Here is a 27,931-nt window from a genome sequence, read left to right as displayed (position 1 = left end):
AAATAAGATTTATGACTAAGGATGTTTTCTCCCACTGGCCTAAAACTAAATTGTTTTGTTCACCAGGTAGCTTAATTTATAAAAGAACAAATTTAGATCTGATATGAGGTGAAAATTATATTTCAGTCTTGAACTTAAAAGCACGAGCAACAAAATAAGCAATAATGTAAACTGCTTACATCCTAGAAGGCAGAAGTTTAGCCTTTGAGTCATCCTTTATGTGTCCAAGAACGAAAGCAACTACACACTCACACGAGACTGTGAATAAGCGCCCTGCACTTGCTGCCACCTCCTGGCGAACTGGAAAATGTTATAGAATGGCTATGTTAGTGACTACGGTAATACAACGCAAGTTTTTTGAGTTGACTAAATGTGTGCATTGGAGGAGAAAAGCAAGCTTCATATTAACCCCCTTCAGTGCGGCGCTTCCGGCGCGACGCCCCGCCCACCCGGCACGCACGGCGCGACGCCCCGCCCACCCGGCACGCACGGCGCGACGCCCCGCCCACCCGGCACGCACGCACGCGCACGGAGTCTGCGCTGCGCACGGCCCGCGGCGTTTGCTCTCGTGTGACGACGACAGCTGGAAGCACTGAGAACTCGTTTCACTCCGCAGGCAGCTTTCCTTGTCATGTAAGTCAGAACAGGTAACACACACATATATGTTTTCATTGCGTTATTTTTAAACGTTCACAATTTTATTTTGATAAATGAAAAATTAGAAAAGTCACATCACGGCTGCCGGCTACGGTCGCTGTGCGCGCCCCTCTGTGGCCGTCGGCTACAGCCCACGCTCGCACCGAAGTGGTTAATGACTGGTCTTTGAGATGGATAACTTTGAATTTAGTTAGCATTATATAAAGCAACTGAAAAAATGAAATTTAAAGCATGAGACTTTACCAGCATGACTAAAAAAATAATTAATTGCATTTTAAAATCACTTCACAATATCTAATTTTTTTCACAATGCACAATACATAACTTTGAGATTAATCTCAGTATTCTGCAATCCCCAAATCAACATCTTTATGTACTTAGGCAGGTGTTATCTTTCAATCCATTTGTTTCTACATGTGTTAGACAGCCTACACAAGGGTAATTTTCATTCTTCCCCAGTCTGTGACTTTTGTGCTTTCCAGCTGTAAGTGACTTCAACAGACTGGCTGCCTGGATAATTATTAGTGCCGTGCTTGGGAGAATCAAAATCCTGTGGGGAAGCTGTCTAAGCAGGTGATTTAATCTGTCCTAAAGAATAACTCCCTTGTCTCCTGGAGAGTTAAAGAACATGGAATATCACCAGTGATGTGTCACTGTGACAAATTTGTCTTGAGAGCAAAAGTCTTTGAGAGACCGCATTACTGCAACACTGAGTCACAAGTTTAACCTTTGTCTCCATTTGAAAGAAAAGTCAGTTCACAAAACTAAAAAGTTCTGGTTTCTTCAGCCCACCAGGGGTGGAGGCGATAATGAGGTCAAAGGCCTGCAGGACTCCTTGTTTACTTGACATGTCTTGCAGAGTCCTTCCTTTAGGGTCACATTTTTCACCCTTAGCTCCACGGATACAGCACGACATGCAGTTGAGGCTGCCCTCCACACGGGGCCTCGTGCCCTGCTCACACCTGACCCCAGATCTGTCACTTTCATCTTACCATGGTCGCTGCTGGGCGAGTCTCACAGACCTGTCTCACCTCATCTACTAGACAGCAGTTTCATGTTGTCAAAATGTAGTACATTTACCTTTCGTTCAATGACGGTAACAACCCAGCTGTTGAAGCATGGGTTCACGTTTAGGTGGATTCAATGTTGATGGCAGAGATGGCAGGTGTCCTCCTGTATCTACCCTCTACCTTATCTGCCGAAAGTAACGACGGTCCCGTCTCCACCTGCACGTTTGGTTTCCTAGAATGAAGAGTGCATGTCTCAGCCTTGTAGATGTGTCCATATGACTATGTTCTAGCCCATGAGAAGGAAGCAAAAGTGTTGAGTGACTCCTAGGGACCCTTTATAGAAGACAGCTAGTGCTCTCTACATTTTTTTAAATATTCCATTTCAAGGAGTAGCATGTACATTGGAGGACTCTAGACATACTGTATAAAGTGGGAAATAAACCATACAAAAATTCGAGGGTACACTACATCTAAGTTAAGATTTTAGGAGCCCGATAGTATGAGGCATATCGAAACATCCCCTCCAAAATAAAAAACATGTTATTACTTTTCAAAACCTGGCCCCTTTGTGGGACAGCTCTGAAGGACCACCCCACCTCTAACTTGTCCTTTGGCTCGACTGAGAACTCTGCCGCAATAGCCTCTCAATTCCACTTCCCTGTCTGCCCAATCCTGCTCTCCCCACTTCCTTACAGGTGGGAGGAGAGGAGCAGCACTCCCACCCACACCTAATTAAATTCCTGCACACACGCATTTTCATTTCTGAGTTCTTTTCCAGGCAACCCTACCTAAGACACCTCTCTGTGTCCACCCCGTCTCCACTCACACCTACCTGATGTACACATATTTTGAACCCAAGTTCTGATGTTAAGTGTATTGGATGCTGAGTTCTACCCTGTCCTATCCACTCAAGTATAGTACATACAGTTACATAACACATTCACTTAGTATTCTTTCAAGTCAGTCAGCATGGATGACCTTTGAGAATGTTATCAGAGAGGACTTCTGGTGGTGCTATTATTCTGGTGGTACTATTATTCTGGTGGTGCTATTATTCTGGTGGTACTATTATTCTGGTGGTGCTATTATTCTGGTGGTACTATTATTAGAAATTCCAGAATGAATTGCCAGTTCACCTTTTGCTAACATTTGAGATGCTGGCTTTCAACCTTAACTTACCTGAAGTATGATTCATTTAGTAGTATCCCTTTTCCTTTTTCTTCTAGTCCCATCCTACACTGTTTCAGATTTTAGCTGCATTTCTTGGGGCAGAGGATGTCATAACTCTTTACATATTTAAAGTTAATGCTTTTTCAGAGATTTCTTTCTCTGGGGCTGTTAACTACATAGAGTACACCAGTTGTTTTTCAGTACAGATAACATGTGCTTTTTCCACCACTTATTTTTGAGGTCTGTCATTTTTTGCATATAAGGATAATCACAAGCCAAAGTCTCAGTGGGAACACCTACAGTTTTCTCTGTGTGTATGTGCGCACATACATGTGCGTGTGTGTGTGCAGTGGACTGTGTGAGAAACCTCTAAAACGCCATGTGTCTGGCACACAAGTGGCTTTATCTCTTAAGACAAATCATTTGTTCTTTCACATCTGTAAGTCCATCTTTATTAATGCCACATTTTACAAGTTATATCTTCTTCCATCTAAAGTCATAGAAGACTTTAGTTTTAAGAATAAATAAAATGTTTTAAAATAAAAACATTAACTAGTTCCAAAATTGGATGTTCAATTATTAAATAATGTTACCACAGCTGAATGTCTTGGAATATTAGCAATGAAGGAAATGAAATGTTCAGTAGGTTTGATACTTATGTCTGAATCTTAAATTGTTCTAATAATCTGTGCCCTGTGATCACAGCATATCTGCACGTACTCTTGAATAGCCACTGAATGGTAAGCCTCCCTGAGAATACCAGTCCTTTCTTTTTGGTGCTTATTTAAGCATGATCAACTTCTCAATAGATTCTTGGCTCTTGAGGAGTTGGGGCTTTTGGTTCATATTTTTTACCCTATAGCAATTAGCACAGTGCTAGTGTTTTGCACGTGGGTGGTGCTAATAGTTACTTGCCTAATTGACTAATAGGTAAGAGATAAACACTGTGATGAAACTCACTGTGTAAATGAGTCTTGCCAACTTTGAGTAAGGATGAACAGTTGATAAAGACGGCTACAGATTCTTGGGCATTTTTCCCATTAACACTGAACATGTTGTCCCTTCCCTGTGAGCCTGGGCCAGCCTTCACTTCTGTGACCCAATGGAGTTTTACAGAAATGGCACTGCGCTAGTTTCAGGTCTAACCTAAAGGCGATTAACAAATTTCACTTTGGTGGGTTTGGTCTTTTCTGCCATGGTCTCATTTAGGAGAATGTGAGAATGATGGGACTTAAAGTTTCAGCCTGAAACCTAATTTAAATTTAAAGACAACTAACATAACCTTTTCTCTTTTCCCCCAATCCTCAGACTTAAGAAACCTAACATTTCCCTTACAGGGTTGGCATGCAGGGTGCTCATATGTTCTGGGGATATCAGTGGCAAGGGGCTGCCATCAACTTCTGGTCTCAGTGGTGTTGGGATGGAGCAGTCCATGTGGAGCTCTGCCCTCGTGTGTGAGGTAAGCGAATCTCCACCTGTCCTGCATGGAAAACCCTCTCTGTAATGGATGGGGTGAGAGGGCCCAGGGGAAAACATGAAAAGTTATAGGTTACGAATATCATAGACGTGTAGGAAATAGAACCAAAGCTGTCCTTTTAGAGAAGGAATAGAGAGTAAGTAGTCTGTTCTCTTGATGTAGTGATAGTGTCATTATTATGTCATGCAACTCTATGATATTTATTTATTGTTTCCCAATTTTTGAAATTTTGAAATAAATGTTGGTAGCAATAAGCTAAAAATGAAAGTGAAATAAAATACTGCATTTTTTATTTTCCAAGAAAGCAAGTGACAAAAGTATTTTGCACAAAATATTTGACATTTCCTACTCATCATGAGATTTGTATTGTATCACTAACACAAGAAACCCAGAAGATACAAATCTGCCAAAGAAACATCATGATCAACCTCAAAAATTAATTATCTTAAGACTGCCAGAAGAAAACAATTTAGTATATGCAGTTGCAGAAAATGTGTTCACATAATAGCCTATGAAGCATGACTTTCATATACATCAAAAGACTGTTTTTTTAAAACTAAATATATTCATTTTCAGTTCCAAGATTGCCTGTGAACATATGAAAGTGAATCAATAGCTTTTAATGCATCCACTATTTGCAGAAGAAAAACTTTGTAAACAATTAATTAATGCTATTTATTCATCAATATTATCAAGTTCTACAAATAGAAATCAGTTAAATTCATATCAATAATCATTCAAATATTTTTCATTCAATTATTAGGATCAAAGAGAAGCTGGCAGTGTGGATGCTATTGTAAAATTAGTTTAAAAGCTCAAAAATTATATACTGTAAAACACCATGTATTAATGATTAGAGTTATTAAAATGAAGACCAGATTTTGAGTATGAAAGAGGAACATATTACTGGCTTCATCTGTAGCTTTAAGTACATTATAACTTAATGTACATTATACATTTCTTAGTCTTACTGATTATTTTTTGCTCAGTTTTATCCCTCCGCTGCTTTGGAAATTAAACATCCTAGTTCTATTTTTTTTATTGACTTAAATTTTTGACATGCATTCTTTACCTAAAATCTAACAATATTTAATATCACTCTCTTATTCCAAAACAATGAAGGACTTCTTGGAGGTATTTAATTATAATCACCCACTCCTTCAGCCTTATATATTATTATTTTGGTTCTTTTTTCTATTTCTTTTTTTTTTTTTTTTCTTTTGTAAGAGCTCTGATGGAGATGTATCTATTTCTTTTAACCACACAATTAGTCATTGCTATTATTGTTTTAAACAATCAATGCTAATTTAAATTTGTCCACAAGTTTAACAATTTCTTTGAACATAATTTCATCCTACATCTCAGATACTCATTCCTCTTTAGAAATTTCTTTACTTAAGGCCTATTGGTAATAAAATATAAGTTCAGGGTTTTCTGGAAATGTCTGTTTCAACTTTATTCTCAAAGAAAATGTACCTGGGAATACAACTTGTATCAACAGTTATAATTCGTTTACATTCCTCAAGACATAATTCACTCTCTTCTAGATTCCCTAAATGTTAAATGTTGACATTCTCAGTCAGTTTTACTTATAATCTGTCTTTTCGTTCTGTCTTAAGATCTTTACTTCGTACATTTCCTGCAATATGCTCCTGAGTCAAATAGTTGCCCTTTTGATAGTAATCTGATATTGTTCACGATCTGTTCTTGAGATTTTTTTTCTTCATATCTTTGGTTTTTAAGCAGTTTCATTATTTATCTGGATGGGTTTTTGTTACTTTGCTTGGAGTTTGTTTGGATGTCATGAATCTATGGCTTGAATATGTTTCAGTTATGGAAAATGTTTAGGCATAATCTCTTCAACTATTGCTTCCACTATTTTTCTTTTTTCTCTCTCTTTCTCTTCTCTTTCTGCAACTCCAAATAAATTTGTGTCAGAACTTTTAACTCTATCCTTTATGTTTTTATCCTATCTTCCCGTATTCCATCATTTTTCTCTCTGTCATTCATGGTGGATATTTTTTTCTACATTGTCTTCCGCTATGCAAATTGTCTTTTCAGCTGTCTGTATTCTGTTATTTATTCACTACCCAATAGTTTTAATTCTCATGATTTTTTTTCCAATTCTAGAATTTCTATTTAGTCCATTTTCCAATCTGCTATGTCATTTGCTTTCTTGAACTATGGTAATTATTTGTTTCAAAACATAATTTGCATACTATAAAATTCACCATTTTAAAGTGTATGATTCAGTGATTCCTAGTATATTGCACAAGATTGTGCAGTCATCAACATTATCTATTTCTGGAACATTTTCATTACACCCCACCCCTGGCTGGAATATAAAATCCTCTGCCATAAACAGTCACTCCCAATTACTCCTCCATCCAACTCCTGCCAACCCCTAATCTACATTCTCTTTCTATGAGTTTCCCCACTCTAAATATTTCATATAATATGATCATACAACATGCAGCCTTTTGTGTCTGGTTTCTTTCAGTTAGCATGATATTTTCAAGATTTATTCATAGCATAGTGTGTGTCAGCATTTTATTACTTTGTATGGATGAATGAACTCCCTTGTATGGATAAGCCACATTTTGTTTATCTATTCATCTATCAATGGAAATTTGGGTTGTTTCCATTTTTTGGCTATTCAAATAATGCTGTATTTTGTAGATAGCATATGTCTGAATCATTTTTATATTCATCTATCAAATTCTGCCCTTTAGTTGAAGAATTTCATCCATTTGAATTTGGTGTACTGACTATAAGGTAGAATTTATATCTGCCATTTTGCTATTTGTCTTCTATGTCTGGAATGTTGTTCTCTCAGATATCCTCATAGTTCTTCATGATGTTTTTCCAAATACAGCTTCTGAGGTCTTCCTTGGACACTCTTTTCAAAATTTGAGGCTTTTCAACACATATGCATTTCCTAACTCCCTTCCCTACTTGATGCTTTATTTTTTATATTTAACATTATCTAACACACTATGCTATATATTAGCTTTATTCATGTTGCTTAATGTATATATTGTATCATATACCAACAGCTTACTACTGTGAGAGTAGGTTTTTTTTTTTTTTTTCTCCTGTTTCGTTTACTGGTGTATCTCTAGTACCTGGAAAACAGTCTTGCCCATAGTAGACATCCAATAAATATTTTACTGAATGAATGGTCAAAATAACTGGGCATTTTTCTATGAATCTGTCTGTGGAAGCTAATTGTTTTCTTTTCAGTCAACAACACTGTGAAAAATCTGTAAATTTAATTTTAAATTCTACCTTTATAGTAAAAGAGAAATCACTTAGGATGGTCATTATATGTGCCATACAATAAAATTTAGGCTTGCAAGTGATAAAGTTGAGAAAAGCAAACCAGAATTCAATAGACACATTAATTAAGGTCTCTGCATAGTTAGAAGGCAAAGTTGGTCTGGCTCAGAGGAGCTCCTACTCTCAGTATGCCATTTTCTTCTTACAAATGGATCAAGAAGTGTTAAGTGGCTCCAGCCATTCCAGACATATTCACTGAGCTCCAAATCTGGATATTGCGCTGCCGCTTAACATTCTTTCTTTGGTATTTTAAGGACCCTCAAACTCAACATATCTAAAACCAAAATATATTTCTCTTTACACTGGGTCCTCTTCCCAAGAACAGCATGTCAACCATCATATAGCACATCATTTGTATTTGGTTTCCTGCAACAGATTCTTAATTGGTCATGTTTATTCCTCTCCAATCCATTCTACAGACTACACTTAGCACAAATTTTATTAAAACATATCTGCTTAAAATACTTTATCAACTTCTTGTTCCCCTTAGGATAAAAAAGGAATCCTGAACTGGGCTAACGCACTATACAGTTGGCTACCTGCCTACTCTTTCATTTTGAATGACTCTCTTTTTCTCCTCTATGTATAGCTGCCGCTCTTAAAATTTCTCATTTCTTAGCATGCACCTTGTTTCCTCCTGTCATTTTGTTCCTGGTTCCTGGCTCTCACTCTCTCTCTCATCCTATCTCCACATACATATCTTTTTCTCTCCCTGCTCACATAGAGAAACTATTGCTGCACACCCAGCAGATCTCTGCTCAACACTTTCTTTTTCAAAAAAGGATTTCTTGTCCATCTTTCCCCTCCATGTCTCTATGTACGTATGTCAGGTATCTTTGTTATATTCTCCTGTAAGTCATGTTCCTTTTTCTTCAAAGCACTTGTTTGGTTTATAATTAAATTCCATTCTTTTATGAGATTATTTGATTACTATTAATATTTTAAAGTTCTGAAAGGTCAAGACCCTTCCTATTTTTATCCTTTGTGTTTTGCCCAAATACAATGTTCAAAGCAGTAAATATTTAGGATGGCATTACATAGCTCCATGTCAAGTGGGCTGTGGTACCTGATGTTTTGGAGCCCCAGGACTTCCTTTTTGCATCACCTTCACTGGCATTTTGCTCTCTTGCTCTCCAGTGACAGATCTGCACAGCAGATCTAGCTATCTCAAGCTACTGGGACCAGTGAAGACAGGTCTGCTCAATCGTGTGTTCAAGGACCCGTAATAATAATACAACTTTATCAGACAATATATGGGGCACCACATACAGAAAAGATAGTTACATCATTACTTGCTGATATCCACACATTCTTTTATCTCGGATACATGTAAAGATTATCATATTTTTGTAAATAAATATATGCGTATGTATGTATTGGTAGTGTGTGTGTGTATCTATGTATCTTGAAGGTCAGTAATAATCAGACATACAGTCAAGTTCCTCAACTCTCTTCTCTTCCTTTACTATCTGTTGACTGTGGACCCAGCTCCATGAAAACTGTGAAGTCTGAAAATTTGTTTTGTGCTCTTCTACTCACTTTTTCAACCACCACTGCCCCTACTCTCATCCTTTTCTCATGGCCTCTCAAAATCTCCTGTGATCCTACCCAATTTCATTTCCTTCACCTCCTCTGTCTTAAGCTTATTTCACCTTCTTTCCTCTGCTATTGCACATAAAGGATACTCTCAGAGGATTTGTAAAAATCATAAATTGTTATCCTTCCTCAGGAAAAAGAATTTCTAATAGTGGAATTTCATTATATAATATAAAATTGATTGTCAGAGAGTAATTTTTGGAGCAAGAAATATTAGAACATGTCTGTTACTCAAATAATGTAGGTATCCTTTAGCAACCAAACACAGCCCAGCTTTTTAGCAAAGGTGCTATTCTTAGGCAGTATAAAAAAAATCAGCCAGTACAACATATAAGGAAATGTATCTTTTAAAAATGATTTAAAATATTTTAAAAGAAAGAACCCCACCCCTAAAACTAAACATTACAGTGCTTGCCATAGATTTCTCCCTGCCTTTGGAAACTACTCAACTGTTTTCATATGGCACTTAGTAGTAGCTCTCCACCCCCATGATTGATGTGGTTTGAATGCTAACATTATAGCTCCCTTGTCATCCAAAGTGATTTCTCAAGATAATCTGTTTTCTCTCAAACTTCAGACATTTTAACTCACACTCTGACAATAGCCAAGGCAGTTCTTATGAAGATCAAGTTAACTTACCATCAAGGGTCTGTAAAAAACACATTCTGGATCCTAGTTAGTGTTATTGGATATTCTTGGACGTGACTGAAGATCTAAAACATGTTCTAACTGCAGTCACTAAGGAAAACAAATTCTATTTATGTAAAGTTAAAGGAGATTGATTTTAAACATTCATTGTTCCTCTATTACATTGTTTAAGCTTCTTTCCAACTACATGCATCAAACAAAGGAAGGAGTTCAGGCCATTGTCTGAATAACAGAAAAATGTCTCTCACTGATTTGGTTTTGATTGTCTGGATAATTCAGGTAAAGAGCTTTGTCTTGGTCTGAATGCTTGGGCTGTTCCTCAGCTGTGGGTGCTTCCTGATCGGATGGAGTGGGTGCCTTTCAGATAGCAGCTATAAGTGTTTCTGATGCTCTCTTACTAGAGTTTCCAGTTAAAATTTAGAGAAAAGTGTTCAATTCCAAACAAAAGAGACCAGAAAAGGGAATAGGACTCACAAAATTTATGTCACGTAAAGACGAAACTGAAATCTGTACAATTGCTAGTCATGGTGGCCTCTACCTCCAACCCTCATCTGCCCCATCACACCTGCCAGCGGCACTCCTGCTTTGGCAGCACCGTCTCCGGGACTGGCAGCGCCAGCCCCTAGTGCTTAAATCAGACACTAGGACAAATGCTTGACTCCTGTCTTCTCTTCATATTCAAAAAAACACCACATTCTCTTGCCTCTACCTCCTGTTAATATTTGTAGAACTCTTTCATCACTGTCATTCCCACTGGCTCCACCTAAGCGGAGGCCACTGCCAGCTCTTGTTAGAGTATGGGAGGTGTCTGTCTGACTTCTGCAGCCACAGCCTTAATAGCTGGGACTTGCACTCTCGCCTCCCCTCACGCCCTACCCTTCAAGAAAGCTGACCATCTGCACTGACCCTACCCACCCCGCACAAGGACATACAGCATGCTCACTTGGACCACTGGCTTTTGTGCATTTGGCTTTGTTTGTTTGAACTACTCGCCCCACCCCACACTTCTGTTTGTTCTACAAGGCAAGCGTCAGGGGTTTGATGGGTGTCTCTCTTCTGTGTACTTAAGTAAAAAAAAATTAAAGAAAATCAGACTTACGTTTTCACTAACACAGTTTATTTTTATTCTGTTAAAAACATACTTTCCAACAGACATTATAAATCAATGAAAAATAATATGCATTCCTTTTTTTTGACCATACTTTTGTGCTTTACAGGCCAGGGATGCTGAGACTAACTCAAAGGTGTGAAGCTGTTATCGCCATGACACTTTATTAGGCAATGTGGGGTGGATTGAGAGCCATGGCCTGCCTCACACCAGGTCATTCCTGAGATCACTTGATTAGAGACTTGCTTATAAGGAGTATATCTCTCTATAATTTGTCATTCTTTCCTTCTCAATTTTACAATCCACAAAGGAATGTAGATAATTTAACTCATTAGGCTACAAGTGCTTAATACTCTCTGTAAATACCTATCTCTACTGTTATTATTATATCAAACAAAAAGCCTCGGGCTGGTATTAGTTTTATGATTATGACATAGCTTAATGCATGTGGCTAACTACAGAACACCTGTTTTTTCTTTATAGGGTTTTCTGTCATTACTTCAGATTGTAGTCATGCAAAAATACTTGTGGACTAAAGAGATAAATGAGTTTAGCAAATTTGAATTATCTCATCAAAAGGCAATTCACTTTTCAAAAGCCCCTGCATGAGCAGGATAGAAATAAGGTCAAAAACGGTCAAAGTTGAGTCTTATACCCCCAGGCACTGCCCGAGTCCCGTCCTCTTGCAATCTGGGTCACTCTTAGGTATCCTGAGTTTTTCTAGTCTCTCTGCCTTGTCCTCACGAAGTACAGCATTAGCTCATTCATATTTGTATAAAGGACTAATCCAGCTTTAAATAGAATCCTTCTTTCATTTGCATTTGGAGGTGGAGGAGCCTTAATTAGAAAGAATAAATCTTAGGATAAGGGCATTTGGGAAAGAGAGCCTCTGAAACCTGTCGAACCTTAGCTGTCTACGTGCAAGGCACACTTTACCCCCAAGGGGAGAAGGGTTAGCTGAAACTGTCTTATACATGAGGTGCTGTGTTTTGTGACGTGTTAATATTTTATATTAATCAAATATTTTAGTCAACAAAGCTAATATTTATAATAGTAAATTATAGTATTTATAATAGAATAAAACAAATAAAGTATACTTATTAAATTATTACTGATTATTTTTAAAATTTTCTGATTATGAAGATACTTTAGGGTTTTATAGGATCTCAAGATTCTCATCAATGTAAAATTCTTGCTGATGTGTGACCTAATAAATTTTTATCAGCTAAGACAAAATTTGAGTTGATTACTTTGTGATACTACAAATGATATTGATTGCTTTTTGTCTTTTCTATACTCCCTTCTAACACTGGGGGAGAGCATGGCCTTGTTTTGTGCCTGTGTATCCTTCACTCTTAGACCAGATGCTTAGAGTTCAGTGAGCTTCTTGGATGTGTAGATTAACAATTTTTGTCATATTTTGAGGAGTTTTCAGTCACTATTTCTTCTGCTCATTTCTGTCCCCTCCTCTTGCTGCTCCCGTTTGGCTGACGTTGTGTGCCTGATGGTACCCCACGTTTCTCTGAGGCTCTGTTTATTTTTCTTCTTTCCTTTCTCTCACCATTCTTCAGGGTGCACAATTTCCATTGCTTTATATTTAAGTGTACTCATTCTCTTACTCTGCCAGTGCAATTCTGCTGTTGAGTCCCTCCAGTGGAGTTTTCATTTCACTCGATTCTGGAGCTATTTTACTTCTCCACTCAAGAATTTATGTGTGTGTGTGTGTGTGTGTGTGTGTGTGTGTGTAATTTCTATCAATGGATATTCTCTACCTAATGAGATGTTGTCAACATACCTTCTTTCATCTCTTTAAGCCTGGTTTCCTTTGGTTCTTTGAACATATTTATAATGGCTACTTGAAGTCTTTCTTAAATCCAGCATCTGGTTGCTCTCACAGCCAGTCTCTGTTGTCCACTTTTTCCTCCACATATAGTCAGGCTTTCCTTTTTTGCCATGTCATGCAATTATTTTTTGGAAGTTAAACATTTAGGTAATATGTGATAGCAAGTCTGGTACTGGTTCTCCAGCCTGCTACTCTAGGCCTTGCTATTTTTTGTTTGTTTGTTTGTTTGTTTGTTTAGTTTTCGGCTTGATTCCTTTAGTGAAGTCTTTCCCACCCCAGCCACAGCATGAAACCTCCAATGCTGGGCTACAGGGCGCAGCCTGGAGCAGACTCTGGGATGGCAGCTGGCTGGCAGGGTTCTCCTTGACTGTCTCTTTCCCTGGCCATAACCAGCTGTTGAGCACCATTAGTTGCTAGCCCATTGCTCTATTGTTTTCAGTAGTGCCCTGGGCATAAACTGTGCCACAGACAGAGCCAGTATACTCAGAACCCTTTGTAGGGACAGTTTTTGAGGTGTTTCAGATTTGTTGCAACTCCAGGAGGGCTCTCTTTAACTGTCTTAACTTTTTTTTAACTTTCACCAGTTTTCTCTAGTAAACTAGCTGGCCTATGTTTTAACCGATATCTCTAATGAATCTACACATTTCTTTTTAATTTTGTTTTACCACAACGTCCATTATTTTTTGAGCGTGCTCTTGGGCTTGAACTTTCCCACATTCTATTGCAAATGAAGTCAGTTCCCTTAGAAGGAGCGTCAGCTGTTCTGTGACCTCTCTTTCTCCCTGAGTAAAATCTCTGATCCCCCCTGAAGCTCAGGGCAGAGAAAGTGACACCTTGTTTCTGAATGACATGTCTGCTCTAGGATCTGGACATTCAGAAATGGGGTAGGGGTTGAGCACAGTAGGCTCAGGTCTCGGCTTGCCACTCCTGGCCTGGGACCTCTGCAGTAAGGGCCAGGACAAGGGTGACAGGGCTCCAGAATTTACTGTCCCAAGGTAAAGCTTCTGTCCCATGTGGAGGCTAGTTGGAAAAAGAGAGCCCCCACCTCTTGTCTGTACTTGCCCAGAACTCAGCCTCATGGCATGTGGCTGCGGGCAGCAGGAGAAAGGCTGGCACACTCCCGCCTTAGGAAGGTACCGGGCCCCCAACTGGGAGCGGAGGGGAGAGAGAGCTGTGTGCTTGGCCACACTCATCTGGAGTCCGCGACAGCCCCGCCCTGGGCTTGGTGGGAGAGGAAGCGAGTTGTAGGTCATCACCACACATTCTCACTGTTCTCACCAAATCGTAGTAGGCTTTGTGGAATAATTTTTTCTTTTGCTGTATGCCCTTGGGACCATTTCCAGAAACTTTAAATGGTCGAGATTTTAAAATTTTTTTCACCAGTTTCACGAGGGAGTAGGTCCATGGAGCTCTTCTCATCGTCCCACCAGAAGTGCATCTTCCTTGCGCATTTATTTTTAGTGAATAATAGCCCAGATGATTAGACTCAAAGCCATAAGCAAAGCAGAAACTTGGAAGTGGGAATCCAGGAGCCTGAAGCAGTTATTAGGAAGGGCAGACGTCAAAATATTACATGAAGAATTTTTGTGAGGCAAACAGGGCATGGTCAATTCAAATGGGTTACAACAAACTGAAGTGAATGAATACCATGAAAAAGCAAAGCTAGAGGGATAATTGTTAGAGAACAGCAAAGCCAGTGAGAAGAAGGAAACTCTGAGTGCAGGACCATGTGTCTGCAGTAACACCAGTCCCATTTCTTGTGTGGTCAGACTCTACTTTGCTTCCCATCTGTAGAGACCTGCGATCGCTGTGATCCTGTTACATTCACACACTATAACCACCATAGCAATAAAAAGACTGAATGAAAGCAAAAATTCTATATTAATAAAGTCTTGGGTTTCATTTTCTCTATTTTCTTATTTATCTCAGCAATACATTGAAGTAGAATAAAAGCTTAAGAATCCTAAGAGTAAAATAAGCAGAGAAATGCCTATTTTGGATAAAAATGCAGTCCAAATAACCTGGAAAACTTTCTGATAAAGAAAACCTAGAAATGCTACATAAAATGTAACAAATACACTTATTTTTTATTGCAGTAACATATATATAGCATGAAATTAACACTTAATATGTGTGTAGTTCAATGGCATTAAACATATTCGCATTGTCATAAAACCATCACCACCAACCAGCTCCAAAACTTTTTCAGCTCCTAACACTGAAACTTCACACCCATTAAACAATAGCTTTCTACTCTTTCTTCTCCCCAGTGCTTGACAGTCACCCTTCAACTTTCTGTCTCTATGAATTTAACAATTCTAGGTACTTTGTCCTTTTGTGACTGGCTTATTTCACTTAGCGTAATGTCCTCAAGGTCCATCCAAGTTGTAGCATGTGTCAGAATTTCCTTCCTTTTTAAGGCTGAATAATATTCCATTGTATGTACATGCCACGTTTTGTTTATCCATTCATTCATCAGTGGACACTTGGGTTACTTTTACCTTTTGGCTATTGTGAATAATGCTGGCATGAACATTAATAAACACATATCTGTTCAAATCCCTGCTTTCAGTTATTTGGATTATATGCCCAGAAGTGGAATTGGTGGATCATATGGCAATTTTATGTTTAAATTTTTGAGGAACCATCTTATTGTTTTCCATTGTGGCTGCATCATTTTACATTCCTACCAGCAATGCCCAAGGGTTCCTCCACATCTTTATCTAACACTTGTTATTTGTGTTTTTTTGGTGATGGTCATCCTAATGGAAAAATGCAACAAATACTCTTTCATATCTGAGTACTCAAGAAAATACGAGAATTCCCTAAGAAGACACACAAAAAAGGAGAAAGCTGGGGTAGCAAACTATAGAAGGGTTTAGGTTTTAACTATTAATATCATCAGGGCCTAAGAAACAGACATGGAGACTGCGTGGCGAGGAGCTGACTGAAATGCCTGGTAGAGCCAGACTGGCAGAGATCTACACCTCTGGTGGAAAGTAAGTTTAGTGGGGAAATCATCTATCAGTTGATGGAGTTGCGTAGAGAAAACTTGTCCTTTTTGGCCTGGGCACTAAGTGAAAAGATCTCCTCTAAGAATTTGTAACAAGAGGTGTGTCCTTAAGCAGACTTTGAATCAAATGTGCACTCGTGTGGTCTAGGAATGCAGAAGCTAGCATATTAGCATGAAAGTAGTCATCCGGTCAAGGAATGCTCGTGGCAGTAGATAGCATAAAGTCACTCCAGAGGTTCACGCCCTCAATCCAGTCCCCATAAGGTCTTCTTAACCCCTTGGTTGGGCGCTCACCGGCGGCGACAGCTTGCCCACAGCGGCACTCACAGTGTGCCCAGCGGTCTGCGCTGCACATTGACAACACATCCGTTTTGCTCTTGTGTGATGAGGACAACTTGAAGCACTGAAAGCTTGCTTTACTTTACAGGCAGCTTTACTGTAATGTAAATCAGAATAGGTAACTTATATGTTTTCATTACGTTATTTTTAAATGTTCACAATTTTATTTTGATAAATGAATAATTAGAAAAGTCATATCATGGCTGTCGGCTACAGTCACTATGCCCGTTCATCTGTGGCCGTCGGCTACAGTGGACAGTCGTACTGAAGTCGTTAAATAAAGCTCTCTGTCCCTCCTAGCATAAACATACAGCCCAAAGCATAAGACACAGGAGAATATCAGCTATCAGGGTCAATCCATTAAATATAACAAATAGCATATTTCTACTCCAAAGTAGACTATGAAATCATCAATAGCTAATAACATGAGAATGTTGTGCTGTTTAAAGAAATAAAAATAAAATAAAGGAATGTGATACTTTCAAAATATACCAGGCTGATTTGAAAAAAACATAAATGGAATTTCTTCAAAATAAAAAAATAATGTCACTAAAATTAAACGATTAAAGGCGTAGTTAATATACAATATCAAACATAGCAGAGAATAAATATAATTAACTCAATTATAGTTCAAAGTAATTGCTCTTAATTCAGTACTATATATTTTCTATAAAATAGAAAGCAGAAAACAGGAAAAAAATAAGAGACATGGAGGAAAGAATAACAAAGGCCAATATGCCTGTGGTTAGAGTTTTAAGATGAAACAGAGCTGATAAATGAAAGGTAATATTGAAAGACAATGGCTGAGAATTTTTCAGAGTAATAGAAGATAAAAATTATCAGAGCCACAAATATGCTAAATCACAAGCAAGATAAGACCAAATTCATGCTTAAACACAGTATAATTAAATCAGAGTATTCTATAGATATACTCTTAATAGGAATTCTAGAGAAAAAGAAATTGCTATTAATAATCTTAATAGCAATTCTAGAGAAAAAGGTAGATTGCCTAAAATCCAAAAAAAACCTTAAAAGCAGAAGTAAGAGAAATAATAGCCTACAAATGTGGAAGAAAATAATTGTCAGCTTAGATTTTCTAGCCCAAAAAATAAAACAATAAAAAAAACTACCTTTCAAAAACAAGAATACAATTAAGGCATACTCAAAAGAACAATATTGAGAAACTTTTCACCAAAAAACCTTCACCTGAGAAATTCTAAATGCTCCCAGAAAGGAGAATGGAGGTAAAAGAAGCAATGATGAGTTTGTAATTTTGTAAATTTGTGGATTGTTTGTGGAATTTATAAATTTGTGGTTATATTAGTATAGCAATTATTGTATAAACCAGCTGTCCTCAAACTATGGCCTGTGGGCCACATGTGGGTGTTTTTGCCTGTTTGTTTTTTTACTTCAAAATAAGACATGTGCAGTGTGCATAGGAATTTGTTCATAGTTTTTGTAAAACTATAGTCAGGCCCTCCAACGGTCTGAGGGACAGTGAACTGGCACCCTGTTTAAAAAGTTTGAGGACCCTTGGTATAAACTATGAGAAGAATAATGAGTAAATTGGTCCAAAAACTAACTTAATGTGAACAATCCTCAAAGTTAAAATATTCTAAGTTATTGTTCAGAAAAATAAAGTTATTGGTTAGCTTTTTACTTTCTTAAGTTTCCATGAATAAATAAACATTTTTAAATAACTATAAAAATGGAAAAAATAGATAGCTTCTAAACCAATAAAGCACAATAAAGAATAAGAAAATATTGATCAATCCAAACAAGACTTAAAAAGGAGAAAATAATAAGTATAGAAAAATCAACCCAAATAGAAAACACAAAATATAATAGTAAAAGAAGTACATGCAATTAAGCTAAATTCAAGATATATCTATTCAAGAAATAGACTTAAAACAACATCACTGAAGTTTAAGTGGTAAAAAAGAAAACCTCCCACATAACTTTTAAAAAGTACCTGCAGCTTTATTAAATGATATTAAGGCAAGAAGAAGCTGTATTTGTCATAGTTTTTGACAGATGGTAGTTATATGATATTACCTTTCTAACCTTTTGACATGGCCAAAATGCTTCCTACTAATAACAGAAGATGGTGAGGGAGACCAGGCGCCAGGACTCAGTCCCAGGGCGCCTAGAAGAGCCCACTAGCCAATTAGTGCCATGAGGGTCTTGGCCACTAGGACTAAAAATGTCCCTGACGTATTTATATAATGCTGTGTGTAACGTGCTAAGAAAACTGCCCACCGTGAGCTCTGAATCAATAAATAACAAAAGAAGCACAAAGGAGTGACTTTGGCCAAGACCAAAAGGACTTTCTGCTCTTGTCTCTCTAGGCACTCCAGCTCCCTCACTGGCACGAAGGGCACTGCCCGGCTTACGGTTTGCTGTTCGGTAACTTTGAGGAAGCCCAGGTGGTCACTGTGTACATTCTTGCCATCTGGAACAAATCTCGAATGCAGAAGGCAGGGCCTTGTTTGGCAAGCATTTCTAATTTGATGTCACCAGCGAAACGACAGACACACACAAACACTCTTGTGCTGTTCCCTGTGAACACGGAGAGACTGACTGCAGGCCACAGTGGGAGCGGCCGGGACGGGGAATGAAGATGAATAGGGAGCCATGAGAGACACGTCCAGCTTCCCTCAGGTAGTGCAGGGTAGGGGAGAGGCTGAGACCGAGAGAGGGGAGGTAAAGGAGAGGAGAGGGATAGAGGAAGGGAAGAAGGAAAGGGAGTGGGAGAGCAGGGAAGGGGGTGGAGAGGCGAGGAGGGGAGCACAGGGGAGGGAGGAACGAGAGCCAGCGTCAGTCACTCTTAGAAGTCCACATAAGATTGCTGCTACACGGCCAAGAATAAGATGGGCCTTCTAGACTTCACAGAGAACTGGACAGGACCCTACTCTAAACTCCGCCAGACCAGCACAAACCCACGAATCTGGTGCTGGTATCCGTTCTGTGTGCCTTCTCTAGGGAACATGCTGCCCGCTACCCACACATTGATTTTCTTTATAATCTAGTAACATTATTATTAGCTGAGCAATCTCTATATATGGGGTAAGTACTGCTTTTACCCCCATTTTACAGATGGGATAACTGATGCAGAGAGAGTTTAAGAAATTTGGCTGAGGCCATGCAGCTCATAAGAGGTGGAGAGGGGTCTGGAGCTGAGCAGTCCGGTGCAGAGCGTCTCCTGATCGGAGCAGAAACCAGGGCCCCCTGAGAGAGGCGATGGGAGAGCACACCCCACCAGGCGGCAGGGAGGCAGGAGCCCGGCCCGCAGGCAGTGTGGCTGTGTGAGTGAGCGGCAGGCTGTGGAAGGCGAGGCGGCGGGGTGGCGGGTGCGCACCCTTTCTGCTCCATGGTTTCTCCACTTGCAACCAAGCAGAGCGAGAATAGAGAGAAATAAAATATGTAACCCAAAGACAGGACTGTGTTTTAGGCCCTGCCCAGCGCTCTGCTGCTCGATCCTGAAGCAGCAGGGAAGAAAGTCGGACGCTGCCATGCACGAAGCTCTTTCCATGCACATCTCCTATGCTGCTCCTCAAACCCGCAGGCCCTGGCGGTCTCTGCTTTAATCGCGTGGCAAGCTCAGCTGCAGGGAGGCTCAGCAAGTCGGCGCGATGCCGCCCTGGTGGCACTCGCACCCCTTCCCAGTTTTGTGTGATCCCAAGTTCCATTCAGATTCCATTCCAATTTTAGACCCACAGAGAGACAGGAACTTTGTGAGTCTAAAATTCCTCAATTAAATCACACCGCTGGCAGCGGGCCTGCCAGTGCCAGTTCTCAGACTCCAGGAAGCTGGGGGCCGGCACCCCGCCGCCCGGCACCCCGCGCCCCGCCGCCCCGCCGCCCGCCGCCCCGCCGCCCCGCCGCCCGGCCGCCCCGCCGCCCCGCCGCCCGCGGCCCCGCCGCCCCGCCGCCCCGCGCCCCGCCGCCCCGCCGCCCCGCCGCCCCGCCGCCCCGCCGCCCCGCCGCCCCGCGCCCCGCCGCCCCGCGCCCCGCCGCCCCGCGCCCCGCCGCCCGGCACCCCGCGGCCCCGCCGCCCCGCCGCCCCGCCGCCCGCCGCCCCGCCGCCCCGCGCCCCGCCGCCCGCCGCCCCGCCGCCCCGCCGCCCGCCGCCCCGCCGCCCCGCCGCCCGCCGCCCCGCCGCCCCGCGCCCCGCCGCCCCGCGCCCCGCCGCCTGGCGCCCCGGCCACTCAGGAGCAGACCACGCCCGCGCCCGCGCCCGCCGTGGCAGGATGGCAGATTTCTGTTTGACGGAGAGGCTCCTGGCAACGCGCAGGCGTTCTGTCCCGGTTTGTCTCTCAGATGAGAGTCTTCGCCAGCATTCCGAGGCCGAAGGCTCGCCGGCCCGCCGAGAGCGGAGCGCCACTGCGGAGTCAAGCTCTGCCAAGTCCAATACTGAAAGTAGGTGAATGAGATTTGGCTGCCTTCTAAATTCAATGTCTGTGGAATTTCTTGGACCTGAAACAGAGCCCAGAACAAGGTCTGTATAGTAACATTCACTAGGTGTCAGTGTTTGACAAACTGTCTTGCCAGCATCATTAGTGGAATGTTCGTTTTGGCACAAATTGTCTGTGGAAAATGCAATTAGGAAAAAGTTGTGCAAGTAGCAATTAGAAACTGAATAACCTGCCTTATTCCTTTTATTCAGATTACACTTGGCCACTGAGCTGAAATAAAGCTCTGTTGGAAATCGCTTGCAGACTGTCACAGCAGCCTCTGGAACCGCTGTCTGCACAGAGTGGGAAGAGCAGGCAAGGGTTTTCTTTGGTGCTTGCCTGCTTCCTCTTCCCGTCGGTTTCTTGCCTTTTTCTGGACCTTGTCCTGTGGCTGCATTGTCCAGACCTCCTTCCTGGGCTGTAGGTGAGTATTAAGGCAGGGAGATGACAATTCCTTCCAAAGAGTGGCATTTGCACATGCATTCAGCCTTGACAAACATTGAGCTGCTCTACAACCCAGAGGTAATGATATCTGCTCCATTTGTAACTGGAGAATTCCAGAGTGCCAAAGAAATCCATTTGTTAATTCATTCAATTCATTCAATCTTCAGCAACAGACCGAACATATATGGCATGCCACACACCTTTCCAGGTGCAGTAGAAGTAATAGTAATCAAAAGAGACAAACATCCTTGACTTTCTAGTAGGAGAAGATGGAAAATAAACAGAAAAGTAAAATATACAGTATGCTGGATAGTCTTAAGTACTACGGAAGAACAATAAAGAAGGGAAGGACAGAGTGAGTCCCTGGTGAAAAAAGTGGCTGCAAACTGGTTAGGTGGCAGATACCACTGAGTAGATGGCTCATAAGCAAAACCCAAAAGAGGGGAGGGAGTCGCATCCATCTCAGGAAATGGCCTCCAGGCAGGGGAATTGGCAAATGCAAACGTTGGGAGGGACGCATGCCCTTGTGGGGTCCAGAAGGAAGCCAGGTCAGTGTGGCTGAGAGGAGTGGGAAGTACAAGGGAGTGGCTGATCGCACAACATGGAGGCCTCTGGGCTGTTGTGAGGATGGGAATTTACTCTGGGAGCCACCGGAGCATTCTGAACAGAGGTATGAACATGACCGTACCTAAGCGTAAAGAAACACCTTGTTAGGGACATTCTCCAGGGGTGTGAAGGAGGAGCAGAGACCAGTTAGGGAGCTATTGTAATAGTTCAGCTAAGGTGGTGAAATTGAGGTGCTAAGAAATGAAAAGATTTGAGATATATTTGAATATATAACTTAAGGACTTGCCAGTGGATTGTATCTTGGATTTGGGAAAAGGGAAGAGTTGGGAATAATTCAGATTTTGACTTGAGCAACTGGCATTGCCATTTCCTGAGATGGAAGAGACTTGGGTACTCAGGGGACAGAGTGGCAGAGGGAAGACTGCAGTTTAGCTTTGGACTAGTCAATTTTTATGTCACTCTTACATGTCCCAAAGAATATACTGAGTAGACAATTGGATACACAGTTGTAGAGCTCAGGGAAACGGTCTGGGTTGGGGATATAAATCCGGGCATTGTCAGTGTACAGGCGGAATCCAGAGCTCAAGGATGGAACACAATCACCAATAAAGGGACCGTAGACAAAGGAGAGATGAGGTGCGAGGACTGAGCCCTGAGATGCTGCCAGTGAGAGGCTGGGCAATAGGAAGGAAACAGCAAAAGAAACTGAGAACGAATGGTCAGAGAAGCAGGAGCAAGACGTGGAATATGCAGTGTTCTTGAGACCCAGGGAGGAGGGAGGAAGCAACTGTGGGTCAAGAAGCAGGAAGTGAGCAATTGGGGTGGAGGGGGTGAGTAAAGAAAAAGCTATTTCCAGACCCTGAGTTAGAAATCTTCTAGGACAGACCTTTCACCATATGCAGAGTCAACATAAGTTAGCTAGGTGAGACAGTGCTAACACTTAGAAATTAACATATGATTTTTATTTTACTTAATGTTGCTTCCTTCCTGACTATACTACACAACTTCAGCCACCTTTACCCTTGGCCTTAGCCATTCTCACATGTTCATGCACAGTGTGCACACAAATACCCAGAGTTATCTCTGGAAGGCCAGGGTTTGGCTCACATGTGCGTTTGAGCAAGCCCTTGGTCACCACAGGATACCCTTCTTCTGTCTTTCATAGTGATGTCTGTTACTACCTCACCTAGCCTAACAGGTGAGCCTTAATGCGCTAAGTATCCTCAAGGTACTGAAAACCAAACTCGATACATGAGGAGGGAGGTATTATATTACTAGGAGTAAGCATTTGATTTCAATTGATTATTAATTCATCACATTGTTACTTCTCTAAAAATATGCTAAGGCTAAGCCAAAACGCTTTGCTTTTCTTCTTTTTGTAATGTGGTCAAGTTTTATATAAATATTCTGAAAAGATTATGGTAAAGATGTAAGTAATTTAATTCAGTTAAAAATAAATATACTACAGGGACATTGAAAGAGCTCCCTATGGTAAAAATAGAATAATTAGAGCAAGAAAATAAATGAAAATAGTATTGAATTATAACCCATAGAGTACAATATATCTCCATGAGTCCATACTAATATAAATGAACAAATGAATAAATATATCTATGCTGTTGCTTTTGCATTATATAAATAGAGAAAAAACTCTGTTTCTTGCCCTTTTCATTTAACATTTTGTTTGGAAGATCTAACTATGTAGATATAATTATTTGGCCCAACGTTTCTAACTTATGCACAGCATTTCACCAGTTTACTTATTCCTTATCTTTTTAGAGATAAACACCTAGGTTTCCTTCAACTTCCTGCTAACATTAATCATGCTGTACAAACATCCTTATCATTACAGAACTGTATGAGAACATTTCTCTGGAATATGTATAAAACAGTAGTATCTCCTAGGTCATAGAACAAATGCCTACTCAATTCCACTAAGCACTTCTAAATTGCTTTCCAGAATGAGTACGCCAGGTTATATATTCACATGCAGCACACAAGCTTCCCATCTCCTCACATTTTTGCCAATACTTGATGCTATCCACTTGTCTAATTTTTGCAGTTCTGATGGCTGTTGTATTATTTTCCATTGCTGAAATAATAAATTACCAGAAATTTAGTGGCTTGAAATAACTCAAATTTATTATCTTATAATTCCGAAGATCAGAAGTTCAGTACCAGTCTCCATGGGCTAAAAGAAAGGTGTCAGCAGGGATCCATTCCTTTCTGGGGGCCTTAGGGGAGTATCTGTGTCTTTACCTTTTCCAGTTTCTGGAGGCTGCCTCTATTCCTTGGATCACAGGCCCTTCTTCCATTTTCAAAGCTAGCGATGTATCATTTACAAATCTTGCTTTCACTCTAATTCAGAATAATCTCCCCATCTCAAGATCCTTAATTTAATCACACCTGCAGAGTCCCTTTGCCATATAAGGTAACATATCCGTAGGTTCCTAGGATTAAGATGTATACATCTCTGTGGGGCCATTATTGTCTGCCATGTTATTCTTCCTACCACCGATGTTACCTTTGAGAGAATAGTAAAATAAATATATATAAGGGTCATATTCCACATCAAATCTCTATGAGCCTTTTCTTTCACTCACTCACCGCATTGTCACAAGACCCTCATTTGCTATATAATAAGGACATTGGAGAACATGTAGAGAAAGGACTTAAACAAGGATACTGATTTTTCAAACTCACATAAGTCAGGACCAGTTTCTAAATAAGCCTGCAAGTCCCTGAACAACTGACAGACGGATAGTGAAGCAGAAGTGAATGTACCTCCGTCCAGCTTTGAAGACACAAATTTAGCTGAGAAGACTCTTACCTATTGAGTGTTCAAATTCAGTGTTATGGAGCACACTTATAAAATGTACAAGTACTACACAAATTTATAAATATCTGCCATGTTTCATCCCTGAAAACAAAACTGTTCTTCTAAATGTGTATGCATAACTTTACATTATCCCCTACTTCAAAGGTATAGGTCAGAACTTGAGGAAGAAAATAGCCCAGTGCATCAGTCTTCCATTTCTTTTCTTTTCTTATTTTTTTTTTCTTGAGAGTATTGAAGTCTTTTTCATTTAGAATCTAAAATCAGCAGGCTTAAAGCCAAGCTCTCTGGGTGAAACAGGAGGTAGAGTCCCAAGGATCAGGTCCACACATCTCATTTCCCTTTGTAGGAGCTCTAAGGACATCTCTGGGGGGTCCTAGGTTTTGAGCATTATAGCTTAACTAGTTATCCTGGGGGTAGTCTAGAGGGTAAACTCCAAGAACATAGTGAAATATACACATTTTGCATGTGCAAAAATATATTTGAGAAGAAGGATGCTTAGTAGAATTTGTCAGTGAGAGAAGAGCATCCTGCTTAGAATAGAGAATCTGGAAGAAAGGTTACATGAAATATTAACCAAAATATAATCAGTTTTAATTTTCCAGTAGGAAGAAGTATACAAATAAAAATACCTTTGTAACTGGCTTGATTGGGTATAATGGGGGAATTTGAAGGGCAAGATCCATATTACCTGTTTTGGATAATACTATGTTGTGATATGGAGCAATTAGAAATATTAAATGCAAAGTCTAATGAATGTATTAAAATGTATGGTATACCCAATCAGATTCCCAGCATATGGAAACATACAATATCTCTGTCCTTTTTATCCCTTTTCAACCTCTTGTTGATAATGCTCTAAGTTCCCACCCCTACTCTCTAAATCCTCCCTCCCATCTCACTGTTCCCATAGTTCTCTGATCAATGTTCCATCCCAGCAAACTCAACCCCAAATGTGTGCTTTGCACGCACAGCACTTCTGTTACCTGCCTGGTGTCCCATCCAAGCTGAGTTCAAATACATTTTATGGTCTTTGCTCTCAAGGCTATTTTTAGCATCCATAAAGCCATACTATTTATATGGTCTTCTTAATGTAATCCTCTAGTTCTTAGTGAAAATAACAAGAAGTTGGCAACATTTCCAATCTCTTGATTGAGTTGATGAATTATTTTCTATTTTAAACAATTTAGAAACATTTCTTAGACAATTTAGCCTTTTTTAAGAAAACATCATTAACACACTCTCACTTTCGTTTTTTGGTCATTGTCTTATTTATACCTTTCTGTGTCTTTTTTTTTTAAACAACTCTGAAAATGTTGAAATTTAACCAATAAGCCTTGATTATGATTTAATTTGGCTTTGCTTAGCTTTAACACCATAAGTTGATTTAAATCTTTTTGGCTGTAGTGAGACAATCCACATAATATCTGGCTGCTGATATGGAAATTAGAATGTGAATTAGCCAGGTACAGCCATACAAACTGGATTAGAGAATAAAATGATTGAAAGATTGGCTTGAGAACACGACAGTGTAGCCAGAGTATCACTCATATGGAACAGATTGGATTTGTAATCTGGAATCCAAATTGGTGGTTTGGTTGCCAGAAGAAGCTGCCAAGAGGTAAGAATGCTCATTTAACCCTTCCTTTTACAACTCAGATGAAGTCTTGGGCAAGAAAATAAGAACATGATGAACAGAGAGCCTGGATTCTGATTCCATGTAAACATCCCCAGCTGAACTGGAAATGCTGTAGTCACATCTATTGAAAAGCCAAAAGCTATCATTTTGCATGATATTGAGTAGACTCTTCAATATTTTTTCATGACCTGGAAATGAATGGAAATAAAATGCATATGTATTAGTCAGGGTTCTCAAGAGAAACAGAACCAATTGTGTGTGTGTGTCTGTATGTGCACAAATGTGCACATGAATGTGTACAGATAAATAGATATTTTAAGGAACTGATTCACATGACTGTGGGAGCTGGCAAGTCTAAAATTTGCAGAGCAGACTGGCAGGCTAGAGATATAGGGAAGAGTTGTTGTTGCAATCTTGAGGCCCAAAGCAGACTGAGGGCAGAATTTCTTCCTTCGTTGAGATATTTCAGGCTATTCATTTAAGACCTTAAACTGATTGGCTGAGGCCCACCCACATTATAAAAGTTAATCTGCTTTATTATTTCTATGAATTTAAATCTTAGTCCATCTAAAAAACAAAAATACATCCACAGCAACAACTAGACTGCTGTTTACCAAATATCTGGATCCCATAACCTAGACAAATTGACACACAAAAGCAACCATCACAGCACAGTAACTTTTATTCTAGTTCCTTTATTTATTTATTAAATGGCATTTTCTGAGCCTCTATCCTATGTGGGGACTCTCCTAGACAGTCAAGATGCAGAAGAGAACAAGACTGACTGGGTACTTGTTCCCATGGAGCTTACAGCCCAGCCAGGGACGTGAGCAAGAAAAACACAACAGGACATTGAATGAGGCTTTACCTACTGCTTAGGAATTTTGGCTGAAGGCTGAGAAAAATAGTAGATCATTATCCTGATATTCTAAAGAGAAGAGCTTGGTTTTTGCATGTGTAAGTAAGCACATAATATATAGTATATGAAATCATTTACTTCAACATTGACTAACAAATTAGAATGTTTCAGAATGGCTTAAATTCCAGCATTAAGATATTTCTATCCAAATTAGGTAAATATTCAAACTGCTATACAGGTCTAGGTATAGCATTTTCTGTTTAGCTAAATTTCTGCCAATGTTCCAGGAAGCCATAAATGTTTTATAGAACATTGCTTATCCTATAAATAAACAATGGTCAAAACACTATCTTTCCATTTGGATCTAATGTGCTTTTCTGCGGAGATGTAGTGGGGCCCAAGAGCCTAAATGGATAATGGTCTTATGTAAAAATGCCCAGAAGGCTGTTCCATGGGCATTCTCATTTTGCCCACTCTGCCTTCTATGAGGAACATGACTTAGTGGTGTGGGTAGTATAACTAATCCGCTCTCCAAAAGGGAGGCAGACGTCTCAAGAACAAAGAAGATTAATTCTAGAAGGTAGTAATATTCTAGAGGTTGAGGAAAGCAGCTCTAAATTCAAATGTCATATGTGACTTATCTGAGGTCACATAGCTCATGTCATATCTGAGATTTTTTTAAACATATACACACAGTTTTATACATAATGCAGCATCACACCATGTAGACCATTTACTCTTATTTTATACATTCAGATATGTTTGAAATACTTCTTAAGGCTACAAAACAACACAGAAAAATAAACAGGAATATATTCAACACTTACAAAAAGTGATAGGATAAAGAATACAAAGTACTGTTTTCTTTTCAACACTTCAAAATGTATATGTATACATACTTTCTTTTACAAGTAACATCACAAATGATCATG

General features: G+C 40.0%; 1 long non-coding RNA gene across 1 annotated transcript; it reads left to right on the top strand.

The window, feature by feature from the left end:
* The first annotated feature begins 536 nt into the window (after positions 1-536).
* On the top strand, positions 537-27,931 carry LOC105857756 (uncharacterized). The gene is made up of 4 exons (XR_012921656.1): positions 537-633; positions 4,175-4,296; positions 20,867-21,078; positions 26,161-27,931. It is a non-coding gene; the product is annotated as an uncharacterized LOC105857756 (long non-coding RNA).

This window comes from Microcebus murinus, chromosome 11, assembly GCF_040939455.1.
Source record: "Microcebus murinus isolate Inina chromosome 11, M.murinus_Inina_mat1.0, whole genome shotgun sequence".
In the NCBI taxonomy this organism is placed as follows: Eukaryota; Metazoa; Chordata; class Mammalia; order Primates; family Cheirogaleidae; genus Microcebus; species Microcebus murinus.
This window is presented reverse-complemented; position numbering and strand designations above follow the sequence as displayed.